General features: G+C 47.4%; 1 long non-coding RNA gene across 1 annotated transcript; it reads right to left on the minus strand.

Moving 5' to 3' along the window:
* Window positions 1-480: 480 nt before the first annotated feature.
* Window positions 481-8,186, minus strand: LOC120982395. Its single transcript, XR_005774893.1, has 3 exons — window positions 8,053-8,186; window positions 650-654; window positions 481-533 (listed from the first exon to the last, which is right to left on the minus strand). It is a non-coding gene; the product is annotated as an uncharacterized LOC120982395 (long non-coding RNA).
* Between the last annotated feature and the right edge of the window lie 3,891 nt (window positions 8,187-12,077).

Consider the following 12,077-nt stretch of genomic DNA (forward strand, 5'->3'; position numbering starts at 1 on the left):
CCAGGAGTTGGCAGATACTTTAGTCCAGGTCTGGGAGGAGATCCCTCAGGAGACCGTCCGCCACCTCATCAGGAGCATGCACAGGCGTTGTAGGGAGGTCATACAGGCACGTGGAGGCCACACACACTACTGAGCCTCATTTTGACTTGTTTTAAGGACATTACATCAAAGTTGGATCAGCCTGTAGTGTGTTTTTCCACTTTAATTTTGAGTGTGACTCCAAATCCAGATCTGCATGGGTTGAAAAATTGGATTTCCATTTTTTAATTTTTGTGTGATTTTGTTGTCAGCACATTCAACTATGTAAAGAACAAAGTATTTCTGAAGAATATTTAATTAATTCAGATCTAGGATGTGTTATTTTTGTGTAACACCATTTTCAGTATTGGTGTTAGTTCACACCCAAAACAGTTCATACAGAAAAAGCATTCACCTTTGATCCTGGGTGTTTAATCCACACCCGGCTGAATGCTCAGCCTCAAAGTCCACCTGCAGGCTTTAGGCGGCCTGCTTGCCCGACACACTGTCTTCAGCTTTCAGCCCACACACAGGCCTCAGATCTCAGCAGAGTTTCACACAGCTCCAGTGTCAGAGAGGAGTAATCCACCCACCTGACACTGCTGGCTGTTTTTTATAGGCCTGTCAAAACCCAGCCTGCACCGTGGGGAGTAGTCACCCACCCAGCGCTTTGACTACTCCCAGTAAGAGCCATCCTGGATCAGCTATTTACAGCCATACTAGATAGCAATGTGTCAAACAGCAACTACTGCTGACACAGAATACTGTCTCTTACTCCACCGAGGCTAGGAACCTCAGTGACACATACCTATCATCTAAGATGATTCCTTGTACCTTCTTACATACCTCCCCCCTTTGTTCAACCCTGAGGGGGTGAACACACGCCAGACAGTGCACTCAGGACAGGGCATCCGCGTTTCCCTGTAAGCAGCCTGCCCTGTGTTCTACGGAGAACTTAGAAAATAATAGCGGAGAGACTCAAGTGCCCACTTGATAGCCAGGCACTCTCTCTACACTATACTGTACCTGGTTTTGGCTGGGGTAAGCTTGCCGCCTAGGAAGACAATGGGATGCTCCTCCCCATTAAATTCCTGAGACATTACAGCACTGAGGCCTACTTCGGAGGAGTCCATTTGTACTATGAATTCCTGCTTGAAGTCGGGCGTCACCAAAATCGGGGACCCACACAGGGCTGACTTCAAAGTGGAAAACGCCTCTTCCGCCCGATCGTCCCAGCGAAACATCACCGACCTGCGTCCCTTCGAGAGCCCTGTTAATGGCGCGGCCACTGTAGCAAAGTGGGGAACAAACCTCATGTAATAGCCTAGCATTCCCAGGAATGAGTTTACTTGCCTAGTGGTGACAGGTTGGGGCCAATTCCGAATCGCCTCTATTTTGTTCACTTGAGGTTTGATAACTCTGCGCCCAATGACATACCCCAGGTATTAAGTCTCTTCTAACCCTATCGCGCATTTTTTGGGATTAGCAGTTAGCCCAGCCTTCCTAAGGGAGTCCACTACAGCCTGTACTTTGGGTAGGTGACTTTCCCAGTCGGTACTGTGGATGACAATATCGTCCAGGTAAGCCGAAGCGTACCGACGATGTGGATGCAGCACAATGTCCATGAGCCGTTGAAAAGTGGCTGGAGCGCCATGCAAACCAAAGGGTATCACCTTGTACTGATATAGCCCTTCCAGTGTGATGAAGGCAGTTTTCTTTTTAGCAGCCTCTGTTAAGGGCACCTGCCAATACCCTTTTGTGAGGTCCAAAACTGAAAAATACCGGGCTTGTCCTAACCTCTCAATTAGCTCATGGACTCGGGCATGGAATATGCAGCAACTTACAGAGTTCCCTCATGACCCTGGTCAGTCAGAGTAGTCTAGGACGACCAGGATGTGTTGGTGTCCTCTAGCGGACTTCGGTACCGGGCCTAAGAGGTCCATATCGATTCGCTCAAGCGGTACCTCGATAATCGGGAGAGGTACCAAGGGACTGCGGAAAAGGTGGTGGGGGCTAGTTGCCTGGCAGGTAAGGCAAGACTTACAGAATTCGTCCACCTCTCTAAACACACTGGGCCAGTAAAACCGGTGTTTTCTGCATTCCCAGATAACCCCCGAGAACACGTTGGTGGGCTAACTTTAACACGAGTTTGCGGTAAGCCTGGGGCACCACCAAATGTTCAATATGTTCACCCCGCAGTTGGCTTACCCGATACAACATATCCTGATGAACCACAAAATGGGGGAACACCGACTCTGCCCCCAGTTGTTGTGGTTCACCATCTACTATCAATATATTTCCCCAGGCTCGGGATAGGGTTGGGTCTCGGTGTTGGGCAGTGCCAAAATTATCCCTGCAGACATTGAGGTCTGCCTGCTCAGGCCCTGGAGACAAGTCCTCCACGTCTCCCACCAATACACTCAGTGGGGTTGTCTCCCTCTCTTACACCGAAGTGGTGGTCAACCCTACCCCTGGCCCTTTTGCCTCGGGGTCCCAGGGTTCTGGCGTCCCCCCGGAGCAAGGCCACTCTGCTGGGGTTACCCCTGTCTCATGTGTATAAGTCACTTTCAAGGCAGGCCACAGTGCCGGGAAGCCCAGGAAGTTTCTCCCTATTATAAGTTTGTAGTGTAAGTTTGTGGCAACTGCCACTTCGTGAGTCCACCTGCTGTCCCCCGTGGTTAGAGACACCAGGGCATTGGGATAGTCTTTTAAGTCCACATGAATGCACATGACCCCGATTTACCGGCCAGTATACTCAGGGGACCGTACCATTACTAGGGACACCAGACACCCTAAGTCCAGCAGGGCCTCCGCTAGAGTGTCTCCCACTTCCACCTGGCACAAGTGTTTTCGGGTTTCTGGGGTACCCGCTGCACACAGCTTCCTGGCATATAATGACTGACGGAAGCCATAGTTCATGTCCATGGGTTCCACCTGATGTGGACAGTCAGCTCGTACATGGCCAGGCTGCCGACACCGCCATTAGACTATCAGAGCTGGGTCCATAAGGGGGTACATCTTGGGTTGGCTTGGTTGGCACAAGTCCCCGGGTCTAGGGTGGAGATTTATGGGGTTTGACTTCTCCCCTCCCGAAAAAAAAACCCTTAAGATTCTTAGTAGCCTTGTAGCGCTCCACCAGGTCCACCATCTCCAGGGCATTGCCAGGAGACACCTGGCCTATCCAGTGCTGAAGAGGGGGTGGCAGAGCCCTCCAAAAGATATCAGCCAATAGTCTATCCAGCATAGCCGTGGGACTCAGCACATCAGGCTGTAGCCACTTTTGCAAAAGGTGGAGTAAGCCATAATATTGGGGTCTCGCGGGCTCAGCCGGCTTTAATCCCCACTGATGTACCCGCTGGGCCCGGACCAACACATTTACCCTCAGTCTGGCCAAAATCTCACCCTTTAATTTTTGGTAGTTGGCCACTTGATCATCCGACAAGTCGAAATACACCCGCTGGGAAATCGCATGCCAGGAACAGAGCGACGACCTCGGCCCACTGGTCTTGGGGTAGCTTCGCCCTTGTGGCTACTTTCTCGTACATCGCCAGGTAGGTTTCTATGTCGTCTGCGGGTTCTCATCTTATGAATCGCTGCACGTGCTGCCTTCCGGGCGTCATGGACGCTAGGGGTTGCTCCTGCTGTCTGCAAAGCCAACACATGTTGTAGCAGCAACTGGTTGGTCTCTTGCTGCTGCTTATTAGCCTCGCGTTGGTGCAGGTTTGTCTCCCGCTGCTGATGATTAGCCTTCATGAGGGCCTTCACAACAGCCTCCATGTTGTCATGGAGCACGGGTTGTAATACAGCTGGTTTAATGTATGTCATACAACCGTGCCTGAAAAAATGCATATACCAAAAATATTGGCGTTCACGCCAGCCTCACTCAGGGCCGGATTAAGAGCATCATGGGCCTGGTGCTGAGGATTTTGCTGGGCCTTTTTATGGAACTGCACTCAGTGTCTTAATTACATATATATTTTATCGATACCATTAAAGTATTTTGTTCCTGCAACTACCCCTTCATTTGGCGTCTATCTTGGCAACATGGAGGGGGACCACGGGAGGGGGACCCTGAGGGTGGGGGCACCCTCAGGGCACTATAGTGTCAGGAAAACCGCTTTGTTTTCCTGACACTATAGTGATCATTTAACATGACTATAAAGATTACTGTTTTCTAGCTGCTGTGGACTGTGGACAACAGCAGCTAGAAACAGTAATTTTCATAGAGCTGTGTTATGATTTATGGACACAGCACTCAGCATGCTTAGCCAGTCAGATAGAAGGCTGGCTAAGCATGCTGAGAGCTGTGTCTAAATAACATAACACATTAAAGGGATTCTGTCACCAGGTTTGACCCCTGTCAGCTAAAAATATGCTGATGTTCAGGGCGTCTGCACGATTCCTAATGTGGGCTTATAAATGTCATCTGTGGGCTTATTTAGCTAAAAAACAGCTTTTACTAACCTGTCAGTCAAACAAATAAGGTGCCCAAGGGGATGTTAATGAATGCAAGGTGCCGGCCACACCCGCCGCCGTTCGTGCCCAGCGCCGCCTTTCCGGACTTCTGCGCCGCCTCCTAATCCTCTGTGCCGCCTCTCGCTCTCCCTCCCTCCCCCCTCCTCCTGCTGTAAGATCTCGCGCATACAGGGGTTGAGCGAAGTGCCGGCGCATGTGCACTTCGATGTAAGAAGCCAAATGGAGAAGTCTGCACTGGCGCATCAGGCAGAGCCCTGTGCGCAAGCGCGAGATCTTACAGCAGAAGGAGGGGGGAGGGAGGGAGAGCGAGAGGCGGCACAGAGGATTAGGAGGCGGTGCAGAAGTCCAGAAAGGCGGCGCTGGGCACGAACGCGGTGGGTGCGGCGGGCATCTTGCACCCATTAACATCCCCTTGGGCACCTTATTTGTTTGACTGACAGGTTAGTAATAGCTGTTTTTTAGCTAAATAAGCCCACAGATGACATTTATAAGCCCACATTAGGGAATTGTGAAGACGCCCTGAACATCAGCATATTTTTAGCTGACAGGGGTCAAACCTGGTGACAGAATCCCTTTAAAGAAATTACTGTTTCTAGCTGCTGTGGACTGTGGACTAGCAGCTAGAAACAGTAATTTCTTTATGTGTTATGTTATTTAGACTGAGCTCTCAGCATGCTTAGCCAGTCAGTAATTTTCATAGTGCTGTTATGATTTATGGACACAGCTCTCAGCATGCTTAGCCAGCCTTCTATCTGGCTGTGCTTCTTGAGAGTCACAGTCCACAGGCTCAGAAACAGCCTGTGGACTGTGACTCTCAAGATGCAAAGCCAGATAGAAGGCTGGCTAAGCATGCTGAGAGCTGTGTCCATAAATCATAACAGCACTATGATTGCCCTCCCTTCCAACTGGATGAGTTTATCTGATACCTGCCCTGCTCCAGAAGCTCCTGCTGTCTCACGGGCTGGTGTGGCTGAGCGCTGTGGGCCATGTGCTGGTCGAAACTGCTGAGTAGGTTGTACACAGCGCAGCGTGCAGGAGGGATAACCGCGGGCGCACTGAGGTCATATCCGGCGGGCCGGCATTACAGGAACCGCACCAGCTGCTCTGACGTCCTGCCGGCGGATATCCTGTGACGTATATCCGGCGGCAGGACGTCAGAGCAGCTGGTGCTGTTCCTGTAATGCCGCGGCCCGCCGGATATGACCTCAGTAGTGATAGGAAGTTCGTATCTTTCAGATGAATCGGTTCATTTGAATCAGCTCATTCAAATGAACTGATTCATGAATCGGATCTTCGGTTCACTTGCTGAGTCACTGACTGCTGAGCTGACTCGCAAGTGAACCGAAGACTCTAGGTGCTGGTGCGCATGCGCAGATGCTATCCATTCGATTCACTTGCTGCTGCTGACTCAGTCGGCTCTTCAGCTCTCTAATGAGTGAATCCGGATCAGGAAGAGTGATTGATTATAGTGATAGTGAAGCGAAGCTGAGGCTGACGCCGGACAGGAGGACTCGGGAGCGGTCACTGTGGTGTGCATTGTTGTCTGTTGTGCATTGTTACCCACAGTGACAACAGTCTGACACTGACAGTAGTACAACGAACCAAGTGAAGTGAAATGTGAATGCACGCACAGGGAAAACTAGGTGCTGAACTGATAACAGTATTACAGTAACACAGTCACTGGCTGATAATAAAATAGTCCCCACGGTCCCCACTTAATGGAATCCATAAAGGAGATGTGAACCCACCCTTAGTTATATAGCTACTGAATGAGATGCCTTTAACATATATATCTCCTGAGAAGCCAATTTGATCCTAAAGGGTTAATTCAACCTGTAATCTAAACTCTGTGTCATCTGTCACTTCTCTTATCTCTCTGCTCCTGTCAAAGGCTTACATAGAAATCACTGGGCCCCATAGCAAGAATCTAAATTGGGCCCCCATTCCCCTTTTATAGCCCCTCCCACTACCCATTCCAGGCCTCTCTCTTTGTTCCATGAACTATGTTCGCTGCTGTTTTATAATTTATGCCATCAGGGCCGGATTGGGATTACAAAACAGGCCTGGCACACAAAAGAGGCATAATAGATACAGTGTGTACAGATGTATAGTGTATACAGAAGTGTACTGATATGTGAGGAACGTGGTATAATATATGCAGTGTGTTCAGGTATATAGTATATACAGCAGTGTACTGATATATGAGGTATAAATTACAGCTCGTACCTCACATATCAATCCAATACTGTATATACAATATACCTGTACACACCATCTATTATACCTCGTACCTAACATATCAGTACACTGCTGTATATACAATATATCTATGCACACTGCATATATTATACCTTGTACCTCACATATCAGTACACTGCAATATATATTATATATCTGTACATATTGCATCTATAATACTGTTTAATATATGCAGTGTGTGTGTGTGTGTGTATATATATATATATATATATATATATATATATGAGGCATACAAGGTATAATACTGTAGATGCAGTGTTTATAGAAATATGTAGTCAGTTATGCATTATAGTCACTGTGTGTGTGAAGTACATGAGGTAGTAGTGGTCACTGTAACTGTCTGAAGTATTATATATGAGTGAGCATTGAATAAAAACAGGGCATGGAGGGGGGGTAAATGATGAAAAGTGGAGGACCTCCTCTTACCACTCCATTCCAGTCTGTATGGATCAATGCAGAGCTGATTGTGAACTTCTAATACTTGCTGTTAGGGGTTGAAGGACCTGTGATGATGTCATCACAGGTCCTGGCAGATGTATCTTTCAAACCTTGGAACTACAGCATTTTTGGTGCTGTTCCTTTGCTAGATTCTGCAGGACCTGTGATGCTGAAGATGATGTCATCACAGGTCCTGGCAGATGCACTGTTCTAACCTGGGAACTACACTTTACACTGTGCAATTCCCTTACAGGACCTGTGAAGACTCCCTGTACTACTCAGACCTGCCAGTGCTTGCCTTGCCTCAGCTCTGATTGGTTGGTGGGCGGGGAGGGGAGGGGCTGGCAGAAGCAGCTTCCACTCTAGGATCATATTACGCTCCTCCCGAGTCCCTCCCTCAGGCTCCCTGCTGCCAGCGTGAGGTGAGCGTCTCTGCATTGTCTGTGCTGTGTGACGCTGCGCTGTGTACAACAGAGGACTTTTAACCCTCCCGACGGCCTTTTGGCTGGCAGATGGGCCTATTTTATGGTAGGGGCCTGGAGCTGCAGCTCCATCAGCCCCTACGTTAATCCGGCCCTGGCCTCACTGCTTTGCCTGCATCCTCCACCAATTGTGGGGATTCGCTCTGGTAGACAGGACAAGCGGGTGCAGTACAGAGGCAAAGACACGTTTGTAACTCAAAAACTGCAGTGTTTATTCACACTAGTTGCAGGTTCACAGTATGACAGTCCATTTTCAGTGTTGATGTTAGTTCACACCCAAAACAGTTCATACAGAAAAAACTTTCACCTTTGATCCTGGATGTTTAATCCACACCCGACTGAATGCTCAGCCTCAGAAAGTCCATCTGCAGGCTTCAACTTTCAGCCCACACACATGCCTCAGATCTCAGCAGAGTTTCACACAGCTCCAGTGTCAGAGAGGAGTAATCCACCCACCTGACACTGCTGGCTGTTTTTATAGGCCTGTCAAAACCTGACCTGGACCGTGGGGAGTAGTCACCCACCCAGCACTTTGACTACTCCCAGTAAGAGCCGACCCGGATCAGCTATTCACAGCCATACTAGATAGCAAGGTGTCAAACAGCAACTGTTGCTGACATAGAAAACTGGCTTTTACTCCACTGAGGCCAGGAACCTCGCTGACACATACCTATAATCTACGATGATTCCTTGTACCTTCTTACAATATATATATATATATATATATATAATGTCATTGATCAAACTGGTGTAAAGTACAACTGGCTTAATTGCCCATAGCAACCAATCAGATTCCACCTTTAATTCTTTACAGCTTCATTAAAAAATGAAAAGAGGAATCTGGTTGGTTGCTATGGGCAACTAAGCTAGTTCTACTTTACACCAGTTTTGATAAATCTCCACCACTATGTACTTCTATGTGTGCATAGCATTGTGTGTCGTCACTAGAGATGGCCTTGCAGTTCACCCGGCGGTCATTTTGCGGCAAACTTTGCTCGTTTGCGGTTTGCCGAACATGCGAACATATGGCGATGTCCGCCGGCACCACATTCTTTTGCACTGTACCGAACTTTGACCCATGACACAAACATCAAGTGGGACAGGACAGCCGTTTCAGTGGACACACCCCCTACCCTTTCATGGACACACCCCCTACCCTATAAATAAACCCGATCTGGTCGCCATTTTATATTCAGTCTTTTGCCAGTGTAGGGAAAGGTTGCTGTGTGGAGCAGGGACCGACTGTTAGAGACACCAAACACTAGCTAATAGGGCCACAAAAGTCCTTTTAAGGACTGGTATAGGTGTGCTATCGATATATGTGACATACTGAGGGGTGTGATATACTTATAATATACTTTCTAACATTGTGTGCGGTTCTGCAGAGATACCGCAGCTATACAGAGTTACAAACGCTATTGGAACAACTAATTGCAACTGGTGGGATATATCAGTTGCCCCCCAAAAACAATGATTGAAGCAGGGGTGTGATATACCTATAATATACTTTCTATATAGTGAATTTGTATTGTGCAGCATTTGTGTGCGGTTCTGCTGAGATACCGCAGCTATACAGAGGGACAAACGCAATTGGAATAACTAATTGCAACTGGTGTGATATGCCTGTCTCCCGAAAATAAACTGATTAAGGGGTTGGATATACCTGCTTCCAGCCAATACTCATTAAGCGGTTCTATATAACTGCTTCCACAAATACTGCTCGTCTATAGGGACTTTAGTCACGGGGTCATTTTGAAAATGACAGGCAGAGAAAGAGGCAGGCCATTCCACAGGGGTGGTAGGGATCGGGCAGGTGCTCCAGGCCGGAGCCTAAGTGGGAAGTTGGAGAAGGTGTGTGCGATTACGTCAAAGGACGCACCAGAGTTGGTTGAGCGGCTCACTCAGCCTTCTGCTTCTGCACCCTCCTCATCCTCTGTATCAGCACCCTCCTCAATCTCTGCTGTGTGCACCCCCGAAGACACCACCTGTGCTGCTACGCAGCTAAAATCTATATAGTTTAATTCATATGATATTCTATATTTGGTTATATGCTCCCATCTAGTGCCCGTTTTTGGTAATGCACTTGTTTTTCTTGTTCGTGATATCTGTGACTCATTTCTTTTCTTTGCTCCACCCCTTCTTCTGTGTGCCTCACTTCCTGTATCTTCATTCTGCTCCAGCATATGTACAGGTACACATGTATTCTCATGTACGCTTATGAAAGCATCATCTTTTGACCACACAATACCGGAATCCATCTGTTCTGCTGTACTCTGTTATCTGGCTTAAAGAATAAAGCAACTTACATGGATAAACTCTGTGTTGGTGAGTTCAAGCTATCTGATAAGGATTGTCCGCAGTGATTATATCTGCTTATACAGGCCATAGAGGTCTCACTAGGGATAAATCGCTATTACAACAATCGGAGTCAGAATAGTCAAAAGATGCATAGAATTCCTACAGCCTGCTGTGCATATGTGTGTGCCTAATCTGCAATCAAGCTCAGTGCCATCCATCATCTTGTGAAAGCACATGGTCGCACAAGCGTACTGCACTTCAAATGAATGTTCAAAACTGTTTCTCTACATTGCAATGCGTTACCTCACCTGTCTAAGCTGCTGTTCGTCTTCTTAGAGACAGTACCATTTTTAGCAAAACCGTAAAAAATGTCTAGACAAGGCTCTGAACACTCTTTTATGGCTGAACCAACACAGATACATCATGCCTCTGAACCGGCAGACGTACAGGGAGCAGATTCTGCATATATTACCGAACAGAGTGTAAGACCCAAACGTACAATAAAACTAAGAGAAAACTATCAAGCCACTAGGATTGAGTTCTCCACTAATCTGACAGACTTCTGGAACAGAACCTAACACCGCATGTCAGTTTTGTCACACTCTAATGATCAAACAGCTGAAATAAGAGACTCTATAAATCACCTATTTGCTGTGTATGTACGCTACCAGCAGCTGTCTGCGATATACTCAGCCTTCTTGCAGGACTCGAATATAGAGGATTCTTCAGAAGAACTGACCAGGACTGATGCACTGAACCGACAAAGGGATCTCGCAGTGCAAAATGCTAATTTTAAGGCAGAACTCCGCACTACTCAACTGCAGGAGATCAGATCTCACAGATCCACCACAACCAAGTGCACTGCACTTTCTTCCAGATCCTCTCATTCCAAAAGATCAACATTAAGTGACAAGTGAATAGAGGCCCGCGCTGATGCCGAATCAAAAAAGGCGCAGAACTCCTTTACCAAAAAGCAAGCAGAGATGGAAGCTCAAAGGGCAGCTCAACAAGCAGAGATGGCAGCTCGTCAAGCAGAGATGAAAGTTCAAAGGGCAGCTCAACAAGCAGAGATGGCATCTTGTCAAGCAGAGATGAAAGCTCAAAGGGCAGCTCAACAAGCAGAGATGGCAGCTTATCAAGCCAAAATGGAAGCTCAAATCAAAGCTCTCCAAGCAGAGGCAGATTCACAAATAAAGATTCTGCAAATGGAAGGGGAGGAAGCACCTTCCCTAGCAAGGCTGAAAGTCCTTGAACAAGTAATGGGTCAAAGTACTAATTTAGACAGCCTTATCCCAGCAGAACTTGAAGATCCAGCTGAACGCACCAGTGAATACGTTCTAAAGCATAACATCTGCAAAGATACAGAGTCATCTCCTGTACCTCCTACTAACAAGACTGTTCTGACTCCCAGGGCAGAAACCTCTCAGCTCTATATGTCTAAGCCTCTTAAAGTCTACAACACAAGTACATCTATGCAGCAAACCGGATCAACTCATGTCAACAAGGTGACTTCCAGTGATAAGCCACAGCTCAAACCAAAGCCAGCACAAGCCTTAGAGACTACACCACAGTTAAACGCTCATGCAACATAATTTTACACTGGTAAACCTCACCCTATATCACCAGAGAACTTTCACACCCAAGGGGTTCCACAAGTTACTTTGACACCAAGGAGTGAAAGACCAGACATGAATGACTTTGCCAGATATATGGTACGCTGTGAGCTCATTAACACCAGCCTCTGAAGGTTTGATGACTGTCCAGAGAGCTACAGGGCCTGGAGATCAACCTTTAAGGCTACTATTGCCGATCTCAACCTTACTGCTAAGGAAGAACTTAAATTGCTCATAAAGTGGCTGGGACCAGAATCTGTAGGTCGTGTTAAAAGACTCAGAACAGTACATGTTGACCACCCAGATTCAGGTCTTGTTGCTGCATGGGCAAGACTTGAGCAATCCTATGGTAGCTCTGAAGCCATATAAAGTGCTCTATTCAAGAGACTGCAAAAAATCCCAAAAATAGGGAACAAAGACTATCGCAAGCTCCAAGATCTAAGTGACCTCCTCATGGAGCTAGAGTTGGCAAAGTCTGACCCACATCTACCTG

The sequence above is a fragment of the Bufo bufo genome, chromosome 11, assembly GCF_905171765.1.
Source record: "Bufo bufo chromosome 11, aBufBuf1.1, whole genome shotgun sequence".
Taxonomy (NCBI): domain Eukaryota; kingdom Metazoa; phylum Chordata; class Amphibia; order Anura; family Bufonidae; genus Bufo; species Bufo bufo.